Source organism: Coturnix japonica, unplaced genomic scaffold, assembly GCF_054131305.1.
Source record: "Coturnix japonica strain WE unplaced genomic scaffold, WE-NBRP24 Scf163, whole genome shotgun sequence".
NCBI lineage: Eukaryota > Metazoa > Chordata > Aves > Galliformes > Phasianidae > Coturnix > Coturnix japonica.
In genome coordinates this window covers 10762-34783 of record NW_028189066.1, presented here as the reverse complement: position 1 = coordinate 34783, position 24022 = coordinate 10762, and the positions used below count along the sequence as shown (strand labels likewise).

The 24022-nt window shown below is 60.4% G+C and overlaps 1 long non-coding RNA gene across 1 annotated transcript in view; it reads right to left on the bottom strand.

Moving 5' to 3' along the window:
- LOC146751047 (uncharacterized) overlaps positions 1–23800 on the bottom strand; it is a 58769-nt gene extending 34969 nt beyond the window's left edge. Inside the window, exon 1 of the long non-coding RNA XR_014941956.1 lies at positions 23684–23800. This is a non-coding gene — a long non-coding RNA (uncharacterized LOC146751047). The remainder of the gene's footprint in view (positions 1–23683) is intronic.
- Between the last annotated feature and the right edge of the window lie 222 nt (positions 23801–24022).

Sequence of the window (24022 nt, the reverse complement as noted above, 5' to 3'; positions counted from 1 at the left end):
ATGATTAGGATGGGGATTGGGATGGGGTGCAATTTGGATTGGGATGGGGTGGGATTAGGATTGGGATGGGGTGGGATTTGGATTGGGATGGGGTGGGATTAGGATTGGGATGGGGTGGGATTAGGATTGGGATGTTGGTGGGATTAGGATTGGGATGGGGTGGGATTAGGATTGGGATGGGGTGGGATTAGGATTGGGATGGGGTGGGATTTGGATTGGGATGTTGGTGGGATTAGGATTGGGATGGGGTGGGATTAGGATTGGGATGGGGTGGGATTAGGATTGGGATGTTGGTGGGATTAGGATTGGGATGGGGTGGGATTAGGATTGGGATGTTGGTGGGATTAGGATTGGGATGGGATGGGGGTTGGGATGGGATTGAGATGGGATTGGGATTGGGATGGGATGGCGTGGGGGTTGGGATTAGGATAGGGATAGGGTGGGGGTTGGGGTGGGATTGAGATGGGATTGGGATTGGATGGGGTTGGGGAGGCTGGGGGTTGGGATGGGATTAGGATTGGGTTGCAAGGGTATTGGGATCAGGATGGGATGGGATGGGAGTTGGGATTGGGATGGAATTGGGATGGGAATTGAATGGGGTTTGAATAGGATTAGGATTGGGATTAGGATTGGATTAGGATGGGGCTGGGATTAGGACAGGATTAGGATTGGGCTGGGGTTTGGATGGGATTAGGATGGGATTGGGATTGGGATGGAAACAGGATTGGGCTGGGGTTTGGATGGGATTAGGACTGGGATTAGGATGGGATTGGATTTGGATTAGGATTGGGATGGGATTGGGATTGGGATGGGATTGGGATGGGATTAGGATTGGGATGGGATTGGATTTGGATTAGGATGGGATTGGATTTGGATTAGGATTGGGATGGGATTGGGATTGGGATGGGATTGGATTTGGATTAGGATGGGATTGGATTTGGATTAGGATGGGATTGGATTTGGATTAGGATTGGGATGGGATTGGGATTGGGATGGGATTGGATTTGGATTAGGATGGGATTGGATTTGGATTAGGATTGGGATGGGATCGGGATGGGATTGGGATTGGGATGGGATCGGGATTATAATTGGGGTTGGTTTTGATCCGTCCCGACCCCCCCCTGCCGCCCCCCCACCCCCCTGAGCGCTGACACCTGCGGCATGTGGAGACTATGGGGCGGGGGGGGGGGGTGAAGGACGGGACAACGGGGACATGGGAGGGGGGGGTCAAATAGGGCGGATATGGGGGGGTCAAATAGGGGGGATATGGGGGGTCGAATAGGGAGGATATGGGGGGGTCGAATAGGGGGGATATGGGGGGACATGGGAGGGGGTCGATAGGGGGGATATGGGGGGACACAGCAGGGGGGGGCGAAGGGACGTAACATGGAGACATGGGGGGGGCCCAGGGGGGGACACGAGTGGGGGGGGGGGGGGGGGCACCTCGGGACATGAGGGGGGGGTTCGAATAGGGGGGACACAGGGGGACACGGTGGGGGGTGACAACATGGGGACGTGGGGGGTACTTGGGGGGGGGCGACACACAACATGGGGACGTGGGGGGGGGAACCAGGGGGAACACGAGCGGGGGGGGGGGGGGGACACCTCGGAACATGGGGGGGGGGGGGCAACAACGGGAACTCCCCAACTCCCCCCCATCCCCCCATATCCCCACCGCCAAGGGGCGGAGCTTCGTGTCCGGGTGGGGGAGGGGCCTCGTTGGGGGCGTTTCCTGCCGGGGGTCCCGCCCCCCCAACCCCCCCCCCCCCCTCACTCACCTTCGCCCCCCCCGCCCTGAGCGCGGCTCCTCCAGCGCCACGCGAGAGCGAGTGACGCCGCGTGACCCGCGGCCACCAGCGACGGGAACAGCGCGCCGGGCTCCGACATGTTCGGCTCGGTTCGGTTCGGTTCGGCTCAGCCCGGCCCCGCCCCCCTATTGGCACCGCCCCCCCGGCTCTAACCCACCCCCCCACCCCCCCCGGCTCGGCTCCGCCCTCTCTGCTGTAACCCCTTCCGTTCCGGTTCGGTTCGGTTTCACCCCCCGTTCGCCCTGCAAAGAGACCCGGTTCGGTTCGGTTCGGCCCCTCATGTCCTCGCCCTTTCGGCCTGTTCCGAGTCGGCTCGGCCCACTTTCACCCCCTCCTTCACATTGCCAACAGCCCCCGGTTCGGTTCGGTTTCACCCCCCGTTCACACTGCAAAGAGACCCGGTTCGGTTCGGCTCGGTCCTGTTCCACCTCTCGTGCCCCGCCCCCTCTGCCCGGTCCGGTTCGGGTCTGCTCGGTTCTACCCCGTATGTTGTAATCCCTCCCGGTTCGGTTCGGCTCAACTCGGCCCGGCTCCATCCCTATTAAGTGCTCTATACCGACCCAGCTCAGCTCGGCCCGGTCCGGTCCAGTTCGGCCTAATTTAGACTCCTCCCCTTCCTGCCCCCCCGGCCCGGTTCGGTTCGACTCGCCCAGCCCACCCACTGCCCCAAGAGCGATCGGGCTCGGCTCAGCCCGGCCCGGTTCGACCCGGCCCCACCCCCGGTCAAGCCCCCTGGCCCGGTTCGGTTCGGTTCGGCTCCACCTCAATAAAGCCCTTCAGTTCGGTTCGGTTCGGCTCCACCCTCAATAAAGCCCTTCAGTTCGGTTCGGCTCCACCCTCAATAAAGCCCCCCGGCCCGGTTCGGTTCGGTTCGGTCCGGTTCTCTCCCCGGCCCGGTTCAGTTTGACTCGCCTGATCCACCCACTGCCCCAAGAGCGGTCGGGCCTGGCCCCCCCCCCCGGTAAAGCCCCCCCCCCCCTCCCCCCGGCCCAGTTCAGCTCGGCCCGGTTCGGTTCGGTTCGGTTCGGCTCGGCCCGGTTCGACCCACGTACCCGGAACCACCTTCATGGGCGCTGCGGTGCAGGGGGGGAGGCAGAGGGAGGAGGGACAGGATTTAAAGGGGGGGGAGGGGAAGGGGGAACTGAGGGGGGTCAATGGGGGACGGCGGGGGGGGGAAGTGGGAGTCAATGGGGACAATGGGGACAATGGGAGTCAATGGGGACAATGGGAGTCAATGGGGACAATGGGAGTCAGTGGGGACAATGGGGACAATGGGGACAATGGGGACAGTGGGGGACAATGGGGACAATGGGGGACAGTGGGAGACAATGGGGACAATGGGGACAATGGGGGACAGTGGGAGTCAATGGGGACAATGGGGACAATGGGGACAATGGGAGTCAATGGGGACAATGGGGACAATGGGGACAGTGGGGACAATGGGGGACAATGGGGACAATGGGGATAATGGGAACAATGGGGACAATGGGGATAATGGGAGTCAATGGGGACAATGGGAGACAATGGGGACAGTGGGGACAATGGGGACAGTGGGGACAATGGGAGTCAATGGGGACAATGGGGATAATGGGGACAATGGGGACAATGGGAGTCAATGGGGACAATGGAAGTCAATGGGGACAGTGGGAGTCAATGGGGACAATGGGGACAATGGGAGTCAATGGGGACAATGGGGACAATGGGGACAGTGGGGGATAATGGGAGTCAATGGGGATAATGGGAGTCAATGGGGACAATGGGAGTCAATGGGGACAATGGGGACAATGGGAGTCAATGGGGGCAGTGGGAGTCAATGGGGACAGTGGGGGATAATGGGAGTCAATGGGGATAATGGGAGTCAATGGGGGACAAAGGGGGGCAGCGGGAGTCAATGGGGACAATGGGGACAATGGGGACAGTGGGGGATAATGGGAGTCAATGGGGACAGTGGGAGTCAATGGGGGACAATGGGGACAATGGGGTCAATGGAGACAGTGGGGATAATGGGGGACAATGGGGACAATGGGGGCAATGGGGGACAGTGGGGACAATGGGGGACAGTGGAGACAGTGGGAGTCAGTGGGGTCAATGGGGGACAATGGGAGACAATGGGATTGAATAGGGTCAATGAGAGACAATGGGAGTCAGTGGGAGTCAGTGGGGGTTCAATGGGATCCAATGGGAATCAATGGGAGTCAATGGGAGTCAATGGGGGTTCAATGGGATCCAATGGGAATCAATGGGAGTCAATGGGAGTCAATGGGGGTTCAATGGGAATCAATGGAGTCAATGGGAATCAATGGAGTCAATGGGAATCAATGGAGTCAATGGGAGTCAATGGGAATCAATGGGAATCAATGGAGTCAATGGGAGTCAATGGGAGTCAATGGGAATCAATGGGAATCAATGGAATCAATGGGAGTCAATGGGAGTCAATGGGAGTCAATGGGAATCAATGGGAGTCAATGGGAGTCAATGGGAGTCAATGGAGTCAATGGGGGTTCAATGGGAATCAATGGAGTCAATGGGAATCAATGGGGGTTCAATGGGATCCAATGGGAATCAATAGGACTCAATGGGGGTTCAATGTAAGGTCAATGGGATTCAATGGGGGTTCAGTGGGATTCAGTGGGATTCAGTGGGGTTCAATGGGGGGTCAATGGATTCAATGGGGTCAATGGGGGTTCAATGCAATTCAATAGGATTCAGTGGGGGTTCAAGGGCATTCAATGGGATTCAGTGGTGGTCAATGGGATTCAATGGGGGGGTCAATGGAATTCAATGGAATTCAATGGGGGGACAATGGGACTCAATGGGGGTTCTATGGGGTTCAACGGGATTCAATTGGGGTTCTATGGAGTTTAATAGGGTTCAATGGAAATAAATGGGGGTTCAGTGGTATTCAGTGGGGATGCAATGGGGCTCAATGTGGATTCTAATGGGGATTCAAGGGGGGTTCAATGAGGTTCAGTTGGATTCAATGGGGGGGTCAATGGGGGTTCAGTGGGGTTTAATGGGGGTTCAATGGGGGTTTAGTGGGGTTTAATGGGGGTTCAATGGGATTCAGTGGGGTTCCATGGGATTCAATGGGGATGTAGGGATGGCAATGGGGATATAGGGACATCAGTGGGGATACAGGCACATTGGGGACATCAATAGGGACAGCAATGAGAATATGGGGGTATCAGTGGGGATACAGGGACATTGGGGACATCAATGGGATACAATAGGGATCTGGGGACATCAATGGGGCTCTGGGGACTTCAATGGGGATATGGAGACATTGGGGACATCAATGGGGCTCTGGGGACAGCAATGGGGATCTGGGGAAATTGGGGACATCAATGGGGATATGGGGACATCAATGGGGATATAGGGACACTGGAGACATCAATGGGGATATAGGGACATCAATGGGGATATAGGGACACTGGGGACATCAATGGGGATATGGGGACACTGGGGACATCAATGGGGATCTGGGGACATCAATGGGGATATAGGGACACTGGGGACATCAATGGGGATATGGGGACACTGGGGACATCAATGGGGATCTGGGGACATCAATGGGGATATAGGGACACTGGGGACATCAATGGGGATATGGGGACATCAATGGGGATATAGGGACACTGGGGACATCAATGGGGATATGGGGACATCAATGGGGATATGGGGACATCAATGGGGATATAGGGACACTGGGGACATCAATGGGGATCTGGGGACGCAGGGACATGAGCGGGTCCCGATTCCCTCCCCCCTGTTCCTCCGTCCATCCGTCCCCATCCATCCCCGTCCGTCTGTCCGTCCCCATCCATCCCTGTCCATCTGTCCCCATCCATCCCTGTCCATCTGTCCCCATCCATCCCCGTCCGTCTGTCCCTGTCTGTCACCCGATGCCGGCCCCACCCCCGGCCCTGCCTGTCCCTGGCCATGTCTGTCTGTCTGTCCCCATCTGTCCCCATCCATGTCTGTCTGTCTGTCCCCATCCATGTCTGTCTGTCTGTCCCCATCCATGTCTGTCTGTCCCCATCTGTCCCCATCCATGTCCATCTGTCTGTCCCCATCCATGTCTGTCTGTCTGTCCCCGTCTGTCTGTCCTTGTCCATCTGTCTGTCCCCATCCATCCCTGTGTCCTCATGTGTGTCCATCTGTCCCTGCCTGGGTCCGTCTGTCCCCAGCTGTGTCCGTCTGTCCCCATCTGACCTTGTCCCCATCTGTTCCCATCTGTCCCCATCCATGTCCGTCTGTCCATCCCCATCCATGTCCGTCTGTCCATCCCCATCTGTCCCCATCCATGTCCGTCTGTCTGTCCCCATCCATGTCTGTCTGTCCCTGTCCATCCCCATCCATGTCCGTCTGTCCGTCCCCATCTGTCCCCATCCATGTCCGTCTGTCTGTCCCCATCCATGTCTGTCTGTCCCTGTCCATCCCCATCCATGTCCGTCTGTCCGTCCCCATCTGTCCCCATCCATGTCCGTCTGTCTGTCCCCATCCATGTCCGTCTGTCCATCCCCATCCATGTCCGTCTGTCCGTCCCCATCTGTCCCCATCCATGTCCGTCTGTCTGTCCCCATCCATGTCCGTCTGTCCATCCCCATCCATGTCCGTCTGTCCGTCCCCATCTGTCCCCATCCATGTCCGTCTGTCTGTCCCCATCCATGTCCGTCTGTCTGTCCCCATCTGTCCCCATCCATGTCTGTCTGTCCCCATCCATGTCCATCTGTCTGTCCCCATCTGTCCCCATCCATGTCTGTCTGTCTGTCCCCCTCCATGTCTGTCTGTCCCTGTCTCCATCCATCCCTGTCCTCATGTCTGTCTGTCCCCATCTGTCTGTCCCTGTCTGTCCGTTTGTCCATCCCCGCCCCCGTCCATGTGTCCATCCCCATCTGTCTGTCTGTCTGGCGCTGTGTGTGTCCGTCTGTCCCCACCCCCATCCATCCAGCTGGCCCCAGCTGGCCGTCCGTCTGTCTGTCTGTGTCCGTCTGTCTGTCTGTGTCTGTGTCCGTCTGTCTGTCTGTGTCCGTCTGTCCGTCCATCTGTCTGTCTGTGTCCGTCTGTCTGTGTCTGTGTCCATCTGTCTGTCTGTGTCTGTGTCCGTCTGTCTGTCTGTGTCTGTGTCCATCTGTCTGTCTGTGTCCGTCTGTCTGTGTCCGTCTGTCTGTCTGTGTCCGTCTGTCTGTCTGTGTCTGTGTCCATCTGTCTGTGTCCGTCTGTTTGTCCGTCTGTCTGTCTGTGTCTGTGTCCGTCTGTCTGTGTCTGTGTCCGTCTGTCTGTCTGTGTCCGTCTGTCTGTGTCTGTCTGTGTCCGTCTGTCTGTGTCTGTCTGTTTGTCCGTCTGTCTGTCTGTGTCTGTGTCCATCTGTCTGTGTCTGTGTCTGTGTCCATCTGTCCGTCTGTCTGTCTGTCTGTGTCTGTCTGTGTCCGTCTGTCTGTGTCCATCTGTCCGTCTCTGTGTCTGTCTGTGTCCGTCTGTCTGTGTCCATCTGTCTGTGTCCATCTGTCTGTCTGTGTCCATTTGTCCGTCTGTCTGTCTGTCTGTGTCTGTCTGTGTCTGTCCGTGTCCATCTGTCCGTCTTTCTGTCTGTCCATCTGTCTGTGTCCGTCTGTCCGTCTGTGTCTGTCTGTGTCTGTCTGTGTCCATCTGTCCGTCTGTCTGTGTCCGTCTGTCCGTCTGTCCATCTGTCCCCTCCTCTCAGCCCCCCCCATCTGTCTGTCTGTCCGTCTGGCCCTATTGCCGTCTGTCTGTCTGCCCCCCCCATCCCCATCCATCCCGATCTGTGTCCGTCTGTCTGTCTGGCCCCATCCTTCTGGCCCCATCCATGTCCGTCTGTCTGTCCGTCCGTCCCCATCCATCCTTCTGTCCCTAAAATCACAGCCCTCAGCCCCACATCTCAGCCCCACAATTCAATCCTCAGCCCCACATCACAGCCCTCAGCCCCACATCACAGCCCCACATCTCAGCCCCACATCACAGCCCTCAGCCCCACATCACAGCCCCACATCTCAGCCCCACATCACAGCCCTCAGCCCCACATCACAGCCCTCAGCCCCATATCTCAGCCCCATAATGCAATCCTCAGCCTCACGTCTCAGCCCCACATCACAGTGCTCAGTCCCACATCTCAGCCCCACAATGCAATCCTCAGCCCCACATCTCAGCCCCACATCACAGCCCTCAGCCCCACATCTCAGCCCCACAATGCAATCCTCAGCCTCACATCTCAGCCCCACATCACAGCCCCACAATGCAATCCTCAGCCCCAAATCATAGTGTTCAGCCCCACACCACAGCCCCACATCTCAGCCCCACAATTCAATCCTCAGCCCCACATCTCAGCCCCAAATCTCCACCCCACACACTGCCATCCTCAGACGCCCGTCACAGCCCCACATCTCCACTCATCACAGCCCCACATCAGTGTTCAGCCCCATATAACTCAGCTCTCAGCCCCACATCTCCCTCCATCACAGCCCCACATCTCCCCCCCCACACATCACAGCCCCACATCTCCCCCACACACATCACAGCCCCACATCTCCACCCCCACCCCGCCCCACATCTCCCCACGGCGGTACCTGAGATGGGCTTGAGCTGGGGGGGCTCAGCTCCCTCCTCGCTGTGGGGCAGCGCTGGGCCGGGGGGGTCCGTGTGGGGCTGAGCCGTGTCTTTGTTATGGGGCTGAGCCATGTCCTTGCTATGGGGCTGAGCCGCATCCTTGTTATGGGGCTGAGCCGCATCCTTGTTATGGGGCTGAGCTGCATCCTTGTTATGGGGCTGAGCCGTGTCCTTGTTATGGGGCTGAGCTGCGTCCTTGTTATGGGGCTGAGCCGTGTCCTTGCTATGGGGCTGAGCCGTGTCCTTGCTATGGGGCTGAGCTGAGTCCTTGTTATGGGGCTGAGCCGTGTCCTTGTTATGGGGCTGAGCTGCATCCTTCTTATGGGGCTGAGCTGCGTCCTTGTTATGGGGCTGAGCCGTGTCCTTGCTATGGGGCTGAGCTGAGTCCTTGTTATGGGGCTGAGCCGTGTCCACACTATGGGGCATCTGGGACTTGGGGGGCTGAGCCCCATCCTCGCTATGGGGTAGTTGGGATCTATGGGGCTGAGCTTCATCTCTGCTGTGGGGCAGCTGGGATGCGGGGAGCTCCTCAGTGCTGATGCTATTGGGATGGGTGTGGGGCAGGGATGTGTGGGGCAGGGACTTCTGGGGCTGAGATGTGTGGGGCTGGGATGTTTGGGGCTGGGATGTGTGGGGTAGGTCAGTGTGGGGCTGGGACTTATGGGGCAGTGTGGTGCTGGGCACGGTGCTATGGGGCTGGGACTTATGGGTCAGGGCGCTATGGGGCTGGGACTCATGGGGCATGGCGCTATGGGGCTGTGCCTTATGGGGCAGTGTGGTGCTGGGCATGGTGCTATGGGGCTGGGACTTATGGGGCAGGGACTTATGGTTCAGCATGGTTTGGGGCACAGTGCTATGGGGCTGTGCTTTATGGGGCATGGCGCTATGGGGCTGTGCTTTATGGGTCATGGCGCTATGGGGCTGTGCCCTATGGGTCATGGCGCTATGGGGCTGTGCTTTATGGGGCAGGGTGCTATGGGGCAGGGCGCTATGGGTCAGGGTGCTATGGGGCTGGGACTTATGGGTCATGGCGCTATGGGGCTGTGCCCTATGGGTCAGCACGGTTCGTGGCAGGGCGCTGTGGGGCAGGCGCAGCAGGTCGCGCAGGTATTGCACCCCGCTGTCGGTGAGCACCCAGTACTGGTGCTGCCAGCAGTGCTGCAGCCGCAGCGCGCCGCGGGAATGCAGCGAGCGCAGCAACATGCGCAGCTGCCACCACGGAACGTCCGCTATGGGGGGCGGGGGGATGAAATGGGGAGGGGGGCGGCTGGGGGGGCGGCTGGGGGGCTGGTTATGGGGCAGGGGGGGGTTATGGGGGCTATGGGGGCGGTTATGGGATGGGGGGTGGCTATGGGGGGGAACATGGGGGCTATGGGGGGGGCTATGGGAAGGGCTATGGGGGGGGCTATGGGGGCGGCTATAGGGGGGGCTATGGGGCTGGTTATGGGGGTGGTTATGGGGGCGGTTATGGGGGCGGTTATGGGGGTGGTTATGGGGTCTATGGGGGGGGTTATGGGGCAGGGGGCGGCGGGAGCTGCAGACCAGGACCCCGTCGTAGAATAGGGTCAAATAGACGCGGCGACGCCAACCGCGGGGGGGGGAACCTGGAAGCATCATAAATGGGGGGGGGGGATTATGGGGGGGGTGAGAAATGGGGGGCTGGGAGATGTGGGGGGGGGTCAGAAGGGGGCTGGGTTGGGGGGAGATGGGGGGGTGAGATGTGGGGTGGGGGGTTGGGTTGTGGGGTGGGGGGAGATGGATGGGGGGAGATTGGGGGGTGGGAGATGGGGGGGCTTTGGGGCTGGGGGTCAGATGGGGGGGGTTAGATTTGGGGTTGGGGGGTGGGAGATGGGTTATGGGTTATGGGGTGGGGGGAGATAGATGGGGGTGATGGGGGGTGGGAGATGGGGGGGTTGGGGGGGAAATGGGGGGGCTTCGGGGCTGGGGGTCAGATGGGGGGGTTAAATGGGGGGTGGGAGATGGGAGTTGGGGGGGGGTTGTGAGGAGATGGGGGGTGGGAGATGAGGGGGTGGGTTATGGGTTGGGGGGGGGAGATAGATGGGGGGAGATTGGGGGGTGGTTGGGGGGTGAGAAATGGGGGGGTTGTGGGGTGGGGGTCAGATGGGGGGGGTTAGATGTGGGGTGGGGGGGGGTTGGATTATGGGGTGGGGGGAGATGGATGGGGGGAGATTGGGGGGGGTTGGGGGGTGGGAGATGGGGGGAGATGGGGGGGGTGGGTTATGGGTTGGGGGGGGGTTAGATGTGGGGTGGGGGGGTTAGATGTGGGGTGGGGGGGTTATATGTGGGGGGGGGGGTTAGATGTGAGGGGGGGGGGGGGTTGGGGGTTAGATGTGGGGTGGGGGGGTTAGATGTGGGGTGGGGGGGGTTAGATGTGGGGTGGGGGGGGTTAGATGTGAGGGGGGGGGGGGGTTGGGGGTTAGATGTGGGGTGGGGGGGTTAGATGTGGGGTGGGGGGGGTTAGATGTGGGGTGGGGGGGGTTAGATGTGGGGTGGGGGGGGGTTAGATGTGGGGGGGGGGGGTTAGATGTGGGGTGGGGGGGGTTAGATGTGGGGTGGGGGGGGGTTAGATGTGGGGGGGGGGGTTAGATGTGGGGTGGGGGGGTTAGATGTGGGGTGGGTTATGGGGTTAGATGTGGGGTGGGTTGTGGGGTTAGATGTGGGGTGGGGGGGGTTAAATGTGGGGGGGGGTTAGATGTGGGGTGGGTTGTGGGGTGGGTGAGAAATGAGGGGGTTGGGGGGGAGATGAGAGTTGGGTTATGGGGTGGGGGGAGATGGATGGGGGCTGGGAGGTGGGGGAATGGACCGAACCGGAACCAATGGGATGGATCGGAACCAATGGGGTGGATCGGAACCAATGGGATGGATCGGAACCAATGGGGTGGATCGGAACCAATGGGATGGATCGGAACCAATGGGGTGGATCGGAACCAATGGGATGGATCGGACCGGGTGGGAATGGACCGGACCAGAACCAATGGGATGGATCAGATCGGAACCAATGGGATGGATCGGAACCAATGGGAACGGGTCAGACCAGAACCAATGGGATGGATCAGATCAGAACCAATGGGATGGATCGAAACCAATGGGAACGGGTCAGACCAGAACCAATGGGATGGATCGAATTGGACCAGAACCAATGGGATGGATCGGATGGGAATGGGTCAGACCAGAACCAATGGGATGGATCAAATCAGATGGGAATGGGTCGGACCAGAACCAATGGGATGGGTCAGACTGGATCGGACCAGGTGGGGAATGGACCAGATTGGAATGGATCGGACCGGGTCAGAATGGATCAGAATGGATGGGATGGACCGAACCAGATGGGAATGGACCAGACCAGAACCAATGGGATGGATTGGATTGGATCGGACTGGGTGGGAATGGACCGGACCAGATGGGAATGGACCGGACCAGAACCAATGGGATGGATTGGATCGGATCGGACCAGATGGGAATGGAGCGGGTCAGAATGGACCGGGTCGGAATGGATCAGGTCAGAATAGATCAGGTCGGAATGGATCAGGTCAGAATGGACCGGGTCAGAATGGACCGGGTCGGAATGGATCGGGTCGGAATGGACCGGGTTGGAATGGATCAGGTCAGAATAGATCAGGTCAGAATGGATCGGGTCAGAATGGACCGGGTCAGAATAGATCAGGTCAGAATGGATCGGGTCAGAATGGACCGGGTCGGAATGGATTGGTTCTGCTCAGGTTGGATGGGATCAGGTTGGATCGGACGGAACCGAGCTCAGAGCGGGGCTGTGGATCGGATCGGATCAGGTGGGATCAGATCGGATTGGGTCGAACCGGGTCAGATTGGATCAGCTCAGATGGGATCAAATGGGATCAGCTCAGATTGGATCAGCTCAGATGGGATCGGATTGGATCGGACCTGGTTGGTTCTGATCAGCTCAGATGGACGGGGTTGGATTGGACCTGGTCGGTTTGGATCAGCTCAGATGGGATCAAATGGGATCAGCTCAGATGGATGGGGTTGGATTGGACCGGGTCGGTTCGGATCAGCTGAGATGAGCCCGGCTCCAGTTGGATCAGTTCGGATCGGACCGGGTGGGATCAGCTCAGACCAAGTTGGGTCCAGTTGGATCAGATGGGATCAACTCAGCTCAGATCAGCTCCAATTGGGTCGAACCGGGTCAGATCGGGTCACACCGGATGGGATCAGCTCCAACTGGGTAGAACCGGGTCGGATTGGGTCACACTGGGTCAGATCAGCTCCAATTGGGTCGAACCGGGTCAGATCGGGTCACACTGGGTGGGATCAGCTCCAACTGGGTAGAACCGGGTCAGATCGGGTCACACTGGGTGGGATCAGCTCCAATTGGGTCGAACCGGGTCGGACCGGGTCACACTGGGTGGGATCAGCTCCAATTGGGTCGAACCGGGTCGGATCGGGTCACACTGGGTGGGATCAGCTCCAATCGGGTTGGATCCACTCAGCTCAGTGTGGATCAGAACCAATTGGACCGGGTCAGCTCAGATGGGATCAGCTCCACTCAGTGCAGTTCGGATCGGATCAGATGGGATCGGGTCGGATCCAATTGGGTCAGATCGGGTCACACTGGTTCCGCTCAGCTCAGCTGGGATTGGGTCAGATCGGGTCAGACTGGTTCTGCACAGCTCAGCTGGGATCAGCACAGCTCAGATTGGGTTGGATTGGGTCACACTGGTTCCGCTCAGCTCAGATAAGATCGGATCAGATTGGGTCACGCTGGTTCCGCTCAGCTCAGCTGGGATCAGATCTGCTCCAATTGGGTCGGATCGGGTCACACCGGTTCTGTTCAGCTCAGCTGGGATCAGATCTACTCCAATTGGGTCACACTGGTTCTGCTCAGCTCAGCTGGGATCAGATCTGCTCCAATTGGGTCGGATCGGGTCACACCGGTTCTGTTCAGCTCAGCTGGGATCAGATCTACTCCAATTGGGTCACACTGGTTCTGCTCAGCTCAGCTGGGATCAGATCTGCTCCAATTGGGTCGGATCGGGTCACACCGGTTCTGCTCAGCTCAGCTGGGATCAGATCTGCCCCAGTTGGGTCACACCGGTTCCACTCAGCTCAGCTGGGATGGGATCGGGTCGGATCGGGTCGGATCAGGTTGGACCGGGTCGGCTGGGATCCGCTCAGCTCAGTTTGGATTGGACCGGCTCCAATTGGACCGGGTCAGCTCAGACGGGATCCACTGCGATGGATTCGGTGCCGCTCAGCTCAGCCCGGATGGACGGAACCGCTTCGGATCAGCCGGGATCGGGTCGGAGCGGCTCAGTTCGGTTCCGAATGGGTCGGGTCGGGTCGGATCAGCTGGGATTGGAGCAGCTCAGTTCGGTTCCAAATGGGCCGGGTCGGGTCGGATCAGCCGGGATTGGAGCAGCTCAGTTCGGTTCCGAATGGGCCGGGTCGGATCGGATCAGCCGGGATTGGAGCAGCTCAGTTCGGTTCCGAATGGGCCGGGTCGGGTCGGATCAGCCGGGATTGGAGCAGCTCAGTTCGGTTCCGAATGGGCCGGGTCGGATCAGCTGGGATTGGAGCAGCTCAGTTCGGTTCCAAATGGGCCGGGTCGGGTCGGATCAGCCGGGATTGGAGCGGCTCAGTTCGGTTCCGAATGGGCCGGGTCGGATCAGCTGAGCTCACACAGACCCCAACAGCGCAGCCCCAATGGGTCGGAACCGGCAGCACCCGGCCCAGCACGGCCCGGCCCGGCCCGGCTCTCTGGATCACCCGGCCCGGCTCAGCCGGGAATGGACCGAACCGGCTCCGCTCCGGATCCCCACTGAGCGGCTCCTTAATGGCACAGCCCCACCCGGCTCGGCCCGGTTCGGCTCGGCTCCCTTTGGCACAGCCCGGCCCAGTTCGGCCCGGTTCGGCTCGGTTCCCCCAGCTCAGCTCAGCTCAGCACGGCCCGGTTCGGTTCGGCTCGGCCCGGTTCGGCTCGGCCCGGCACAGCCCCACCCGGCTCAGCCCGGCACAGCACAGCACGGCTCGGCTCCTCCCAGCAACAGCCCCACCCGGCACAGCCCGGTTCGGTTCGGGTCTCCCCGGCCCGGTTCGGTTCCCCCCGGCACAGCACAGCACAGCACAGCACAATACAGCACAATACAGCACAGCACAATACAGCACAGCCCCACCCGGCCCGGCCCGGTTCGGAACACTTCGGACTGGATCGGAACAACCCGGAGCGGATCGGATCGGAACGGATCGGAACAACCCGGAGCGGATCGGAGCGGATCGGAACAGCCCGGAGTGGATCGGAATAGTTCGGAGTGGATCGGAACAACCCGGATCGGAACGGAACAGCCCGGAGTGGATCGGAATAGTTCGGAGTGGATCGGAACAACCCGGATCGGAACGGAACAGCCCGGAGTGGATCGGATCGGATCGGAGTGGATCGGAACAGCCCGGAGTGGATCGGAACCGTTCGGAATGGATCGGATCAGAACAGTTCGGAGCGGATCGGAACGGAGCGAAACCGTTTGGAGCGGCTCGGAACGGATCGGAACCGATTGGAACCGTTCGGAACAGCCCGGACCGGATCGGAACCGTTCGGAACCGTTCGGAACCGTTCGTAAGGGCTCGTAAGGGCTCGTCCCCGCCCGGCTCAAGGCGCGCTGAGCTCCGGCCCCGCCCGTCCGGAATTGGGGGGGGGGGGGGGGGGGGGGGAACCGCGCCCCATAGAAACGTCAGCAACAACCCACAGCAAAAACCCCCCCAACCCACACAGCACAACGGACGTGGCAAAGCGTGACCCCCATAGCGGGACATGGGGAATGGGGGGGGGCAATGGGGAATGGGGGGGGGACAGGGGGGTACTGGGGTGGGGGGGCAATGGGATGGGGGGGCAATGGGATGGGGGGGCAATGGGATGGGGGGGGAGATGGGATGGGGGGGTAATGGGATGGGGGGGGCAATGGGATGGGGGGGCAATGGGAAATGGGGGGGGGGAATGGAGGGTACTGGGGTGGGGGGGCAATGGGATGGGGGGGGAGATGGGATGGGGGGGCAATGGGATGGGGGGGGAGATGGGATGGGGGGGCAATGGGATGGGGGTGTAATGGGATGGGGGGGTAATAGGATGGGGGTGTAATGGGATGGGGGGAGCAATGGGATGGGGGGGCAATGGGATGGGGGGGGTAATGGGATGGGGGTGTAATAGGATGGGGGTGTAATGGGATGGGGGGAGCAATGGGATGGGGGGGCAATGGGATGGGGGGGTAATGGGATGGGGGGCAATGGGATGGGGGGTAATGGGATGGGGGGAGCAATGGGATGGGGGGAGCAATGGGATGGGGGGTAATGGGATGGGGGGTAATGGGATGGGGGGAGCAATGGGATGGGGGGCAATGGGATGGGGGGGCAATGGGATGGGGGGGTAATGGGATGGGGGGAGCAATGGGATGGGGGGGCAATGGGATGGGGGGGCAATGGGATGGGGGGAGCAATGGGATGGGGGGGTAATGGGATGGGGGGGCAATGGGATGGGGGGGCAATGGGATGGGGGGGCAATGGGATGGGGGGGCAATGGGATGGGGGGAGCAATGGGATGGGGGGGTAATGGGATGGGGGGGTAATAGGATGGGGTAATGTAATTGGGTTAATGTAATTGGGGTAATGTAATGTAATGGGGTTGTAATGGGGGGTAATGGGATCGGGGGGTACTGGGATGGGGGGGGGAACCGGGATGGGGGGGGCAATGGGTTGGGGGGGCAATGGGAGGCACTAGGAAATAGGGAGGGGGAATGGGGAGGGGGGATATGGGGGGGGGTAATGGGATGGGGGGGTACTGGGAGGCACTGGGAAATCGGGGGGGGAATGGGATGGGGAAGATGGGATGGGGGGGTAATGGGGAATGGGATGGGGGCAGTACTGGGGTGGGGGGGGGCACTGGGAAATGGGGAATGGGATGGGGGGGCACTGGGAGGCATTGGGAAGGACTGGGAAATGGACGGGGGGTAATGGGATGGGGGAGATGGGGTGGGGGGGGTAATGGGGTGGGGGGGCACTGGGAGGCACTGGGAAATAGGGGTGGGAATGGGATGGGGGGAGATGGGGTGGGGGGGTACTAGGGGGGGTAATGGGATGGGGGGCTACTGGGAAATGGGATGGGGGGGCGATGGGATGGGGGGGCGATGGGGTGGGGGGGTACTGGGAGGCACTGGGAAATAGCTGGGGGGGAATGGGATGGGGGGACACTGGGAAATGGGGGGGTCACTGGTGGGGATACTGGGATGGGGGGGCACTGGGAAATGGGGGGTAATGGGATGGGGGGGTACTGGGAGGCACTGGGAAATGGGGGGGGAAATGGGGTGGGGGGACACTGGGAAATGGGGGGGTCACTGGTGGGGATACTGGGATGGGGGGGCACTGGGAAATGGGGGAATGGGGGCGGTTACTGGGATGGGGGGGTAATGGGAAATGGGGGCTACTGGGATGGGGTTGTAATGGGGTGGGGGGGGCACTGGGGCCATTGGGGCCACGTGGCGCTGGCCGCGCTATGGGGCGGAGCGACCACAGCCCCACGGCCGCCTCCGCACCGCGGCCCCACAGGGTGGGGCACGGCCCCATAGCGACGGCACGGGCTAATAGGAACAGCACCGGCCCATAGAGCACAGCACGGCCCCACAACTCCACAGAGTACAACACGGCCCCATAGGGCACAGCACGGCCCCATAGGGCACAGCACAGCCCCATAGGGCACAGCACGGCCCCATAGGGCACAGCACAGCCCCATACCACACGGCCCCATAGGGCACAGCATTGCCCCATAGGGCACAGCATTGCCCCATAGGGCACAACACGGCCCCATAGAGCACGGCATGGCCCTATAGAGCAGAGCACGGCCCCACAGAGTACAGCACGGCCCCATAGGGCACAGCACGGCCCCATAGGGCGCAGCCCCACAGAGTAAACACGGCCCCATAGCACATGGCCCCATAGTGCACAGCACGGCCCCATAACACTGCCCCATAGAGCACAGCACGGCCCCATAGCACATGGCCCCATAGTGCACAGCATGGCCCCATAGAGCACAGCACGGCTCCATAGCACTGCCCCATAGGGCACAGCACGGCCCCATAGCACATGGCCCCATAGGACACAGCATGGCCCCATAGGGCACAGCACGGCCCCATAAGATGTATCACAGCCCCATAGGTGATCATACAGCCCCATAGGAGGCATCACAGCCCCATAGGATGTATCACAGCCCAATAGGATGTATCACGGCCCCATAGGATGTATCACGGCCCCATAGGGTGTATCACAGCCCCATAGGATGTATCACAGCCCCATAAGGGATCACACAGCCCCATAGGATGTATCACAGCCCCATAGGGGATAACACAACCCCATAGGGGATCACACAACCCCACAGGGTGTAACACAGCCCCACAGGGGATCACAGCCCCATAGGATGTATCACAGCCCCATAGGATGTATCACGGCCCCATAGGATGTATCACAGCCCCATAGGATGAATCACGGCCCCATAGGGGATCACAGCCCCATAGGATGAATCACGGCCCCATAGGATGTATCACGGCCCCATAGGGGATCACATAGCCCCATAGGGCACCACACAGCCCCATAGGGTGTATCACAGCCCCATAGGGGATCACACAGCCCCACAGGATGTATCACAGCCCCATAGAATGTATCACGGCCCCACAGGATGTATCACGGCCCCATAGGGCACCACACAGGCCCATAGGATGTATCACAGCCCCATAGGATGTATCACAGCCCCATAGGATGTATCACAGCCCCATAGGGGATCACATAGCCCCATAGGGCTTCACACAGCCCCATAGGATGTATCACAGCCCCATAGGATGTATCACAGCCCCACAGGGGATCACACAGCCCCATAGGATGTATCACAGCCCCATAGGATGTATCACAGCCCCATAGGTGATCACATAGCCCCATAGGGCTTCACACAGCCCCATAGGATGGATCACAGCCCCATAGGATGGATCACAGCCCCATAGGGCTTCACACAGCCCCATAGGATGTATCACAGCCCCATAGGATGGATCACAGCCCCATAGGATGGATCACAGCCCCACAGGGCACCACACAGCCCCATAGGATGTATCACAGCCCCATAGGATGTATCACAGCCCCATAGGATGGATCACAGCCCCATAGGATGGATCACAGCCCCACAGGGCACCACACAGCCCCATAGGGTGTAGCACGGCCCCATAGGATGAATCACGGCCTCATAGGATGTATCACAGCCGCATAGGATGTATCACAGCCCCATAGGATGTATCACAGCCCCACAGGGGATCACACAGCCCCATAGGATGTATCACAGCCCCATAGGATGTATCACGGCCCCATAGGGGATCACAGCCCCATAGGGCACCACACAGGCCCATAGGATGTATCACAGCCCCATAGGGGATCACAGCCTCACACATCCTGCCCCATTAGGACACACCCTGCCCCACACATTCTGCCCCATAGATCCTGCCCCATTAGGACACACACACCCTGCTCCACACATCCCGCCCCACACCACCTTGTCCCATACACTTCACCCCACATCATCCTGCCCCATAGATCCTGCCCCATTAGGACACACCCTGCCCCACACATCCCACCCCACAGCACACACCCTGCCCTACATCATTCTGCCCCACACCACCTTGCCCCATATACCACACCCCACTTCATCCTGCCCCACAGCGCTCGTCCATCCCCATAGATCCTGCCCCATTAGGACACACCCTGCCCCACATCATTCTGCCCCACAGCACGCAGACTGCCCCATCTGCCCCACACATCCTGCCCCACACACCCTGCCCCATTAGGACACACACACCCTGCCCCACACATCCTGCCCCATAGACCCCGCCCCATTAGGACACACCCTGCCCCACACATCCTGCCCCATAGATCCTGCCCCATTAGGACACACACACCCTGCCCCACACATCCTGCCCCATAGACCCCGCCCCATTAGGACACACCCTGCCCCACACATCCTGCCCCATAGATCCTGCCCCATTAGGACACACACACCCTGCCCCACACATCCTGCCCCATAGACCCCGCCCCATTAGGACACACACACCCTGCCCCACACATCCTGCCCCATAGACCCCGCCCCATTAGGACACACCCTGCCCCACACATCCTGCCCCATAGATCCTGCCCCATTAGGACACACCCTGCCCCACACATCCTGCCCCATAGATCCTGCCCCATTAGGACACACCCTGCCCCACACATCCTGCCCCATAGACCCCGCCCCATTAGGACACACCCTGCCCCACACATCCTGCCCCATAGCACACACTGTGCACCCACAGCCCCCCCTGGTTCAGCCCCACAGAGTCTGGGGGGAGGGAATGGGACCCACAGTGCAGGGACTGCATGGGGGGCAGCACTGCACTGCACAGCAATGCATGGTGCTGCAGCACTGCACAGCAATACACAGCAATGCATGGTGCTGCACAGCAATGCAACGCAATGCAATGTGATGCAATGCAATGCATGGTGCTGCAGCAATAAACTGCAGTGCACGATGCTGCAGCAATGCACAGCAATACACCGCAATGCATGGTGCTGCAGCAATGCACAGCAATGCGCGGTGCTGTGTTGCAGTGCACAGCAATGCATGATGCTGCAGCAATGCACAGCAAATCGTGGTGCTGCATTGCACTGCACGGCGCTGCATTACACTGCATGGTGATGCACAGCAGTGCACTACACTGCATGGTGCTGCATTGCACTGCACAGCAATGCATGGTGCTGCACAGCAATGCACGGTATTGCATTGCACTGCACTTCACAGTGCTGCGTTACACTGCATGGCGCTGCACTGCACTGCAAGGTACTGCATTACATCGCGTGGTGTTGCATTGCACTGCATGGTGCTGCATTGCATTACGCTGTGTTGCATTGCATTGCATGGTACTGCATTACATCGCATGGTGCTGCATTGCACTACGCGGTGCTGCGCTGCATTACGCTGCATGGTGCTGTGTTGTATGGTGCTGCATTGCACTGCATGGCGCTGTGTTGCATTGCACTGCATGGTGCTGCAATGCACTGCATGGCGTTGCATTACACTGCATGGCACTACATTGCATTACGCTGTATTGCATTACATTGCATGGCACTGCGTTACACTACATGGTGCTGCGTTGCATTGCACTGCATAGCGCTGCATTTACGCTGCATGGCACAGCATTATGTTGCATGGTGTTATATTACACTGCATGGTTGGTGCTGCATTGCACTGCGTGGCATTGCCTTACACTGCATGGTGCTGCATTACACTGCATGGCACTACATTGCTTTACACTGCATTGCATTGCATTGCATGGTGCTGCATTGCCCTGCATGGCGCTGCATTACACTGCATGGCACTACATTGCATTACACTGCATTGCATTACATTGCATGGCGCTGCATTACACTACATGGTGCTGCGTTGCATTGCACTGCATGGTGCTGCATTGCACTGCACGGTTGGTGCTGCATTGCCCTGCATGGCGCTGCATTACACTGCACAGCACTGCATTGCATTACACTGTATTGCATTACATCGCATGGCGTTGCATTACATTGCATGGCGCTGCATTACACTACATGGCACTGCATTGCATTAGACTGTATTGCATTACACTGCATGGCGCTGCATTGCATTACACTGTGTTGCATTACACTGCACAGCGCTGCATTGCATTACACTGCATTGCATTACACTGCATGGCGTTGCATTACGCTGCATGACATTGCATTACACTGCATGGTGCTGCATTGCATTACATTGCATGGCGTTGCATTACGCTGCATGACATTGCATTACACTGCATGGCGCTGCATTGCATTACACTGTATTGCATTACATTGCATGGCGCTGCATTGCATTACACTGTATTGCATTACACTGCATGGCGCTGCATTGCATTACACTGTATTGCATTACATTGCATTACACTGCATGGTGCTGCATTGCATTACACTGTATTGCATTACGCTGCATGGCGCTGCGTTGCATTACACTGCATTGCATCACATTGCATGGTGTTGCATTACTCTGCATGACATTGCATTACGCTGCATGGCGCTGCAGTGCAGCCCCATAGATGATGCCCAGCCCCACAGCAAACCCTGTGCCCCACATCCCCCCACACCCCACTGCAGCCCCCCCCAGCCCCATATCACCCCCCTCAGCCCCACTGCAACCCCCCCAGCCCCACATCCCACCCCAGCCCCATTGCAGACCCCCCCAGGATGACGCCGTGCCCCACATCCCCCCCTCCAGCCCCACTGCAGCCGCCCCCAGCCCCACGTCCCCCCATCCCAGCCCCACATCACCCTCTAGCCCCACATCCACCCCCCCTGCCCCACTGCAGTCCACCCCAGCCCCACATCACCCCCACCAGCCCCACTGTGGCGGCACCCCCCCAGCCTTGTATCACCCCTCAGCCCCACTGCAGTCCACTCCAGCCCCACTGCAGCCCCACATCCCACCCCAGCCACATTGCAGACCCCCCAGGATGACACTGTGCCCCACATCCCCACCTCCCAGCCCCACTGGATACCCCAGCCCCACTGGATACCCTTCAGCCCCACATCCCTCCCCCCAGCCCCACATCCCCAACCCCCACTGCACTGCAGACCCCCCCAGGATGATGCTGTGCCCCACATCCCCCCCCCCCCAGCCCCACTGGATACTCCTCTGCCCCACTACGACCATCCCCAGCCCCATATCACCCCCCCAGCCCCACATCCCCAACCCCCACTGCACTGCAGCCCCCCCAGCATGACACTGTGCCCCACATCCCCCTCCCCAGCCCCACTGCGACCCCCCCCAGCCCTATATAACCAACCCAGCCCAACTGCAGTCCCCCCCAGCCCCACATCCCACCCCCCACTGCATTGCAGACCCCCCCCAGGATGACGCTGTGCCCCACATCCCCCCCCCCAGCCCCACTGCAGCCCCACCCAGGATTACACAGAACCCTACATCCCCCCCCCCCAACCCCACTGTGGCCCACTGCAGCCCCACTTCCCCCCCCACTGCACTGCAGCCCCCCAAGATGACGCTGTGCCCCACACCCCCCCCCCAACCCCACTGGATACTCTTTAGCCCCACTGCAGACACCCCCTGCCCCACATCCCCCCCCCCACCCCACTGCAACCCCCCAGCCCCACAGCAGACCCACCCACGAAGATGCTGTGCCCCACATCCCCCCCCCAGCCCCACATCACCCCCCAGCCCCACATCCCCCCCCCCCCAGCCCCACTGCGGACCACTCCAGCCCCACTGCGGACCACTCCAGCCCCACATCCACCCCCCCAGCCCCACATCCCCCCAGCCCAGCCCCACTGCAGCCCCCTCAGCCCCATATCCACTCCCCCCAGCCCCACTGCAGCCCCACTGCAGCCCCATATCCCCTCCCCTCCACCCCACATCCACTCCCCCCAGCCCCATATCACCCCCCCAGCCCCACTGCGGACCACTCCAGCCCTATAACACCCCCCCCCAGCCCACTGCGGACCACTCCAGCCTCACTGCAGCTCACTCCAGCCCCACAACCACCCCCCCAGCCCCATATCCCCCCATCCCAGCCCCACATCCACTCCCCCCAGCCCCACTTCAGCCCCATATCCCCTCCCCCCCGCCCCACATCACCCCCCCAGCCCCACTGCGGACCACTCCAGCCCCATAACACCCCCCCCAGCCGCATTGCAGGCCCCCCCAGCCTCATATCACCCCCCCCAGCCCCACTGCAGCCCCATATCCCCTCCCCCCCGCCCCACATCCACCCCCCCAGCCCCATAACACCCCTCCCAGCCCCACTGCGGCCCACTCAAGCCCCATATCACCCCCCCAGCCCCACTCCAGCCCCGTAACACCCCCCCCAGCCGCACTGCAGCCCCATGTCACCCCTCCCAGCCCCACATCCCCCCATCCCAGCCCCATATCACCCCCCCAGCCCAACTGCGGACCACTCCAGCCCCATATCACCCCCCCCAGCCACACTGCAGCCCCCCCCAGCCCCATATCACCCCCCCCAGCCGCATTGCAGCCCCCCCCAGCCCCATATCACCCCCCCCAGCCCCACTGCGGACCACTCCAGCCCCACAACCACCCCCCCAGCCCCATAACACCCCCCCCAGCCCCATAACACCCCCCCCAGCCGCATTGCAGCCCCCCCCATCCCCCCCTTTTCGCCCCCCCCCACCTTTTAACGAGGAGATCTCGTGGTGGATGGCTCGCTCCGTGTCCATGGCTGCGCACTGCGCACCCCCCCGACCCCCCCCCAGCCGCTTTTGGGACAGCAGCAGCCAATCAGCGCCGCCAACACAAGCTCCGCCCCCTTCGGTTGCCCCGCCCCCTTCAAGCCCCGCCCCCTTTCCGTGACACCCCCCCCCACAGTGACCCACTTTATAGTGACCCCCCCACTGAGACACCCCCATAGGGACCCCCATAATGACCCCCCCATTACGACACCCCCATAATGACATCCCATAATAACCCCCCCATAATGACCCCCCCATTAAGACCCCCCCATTAAGACCCC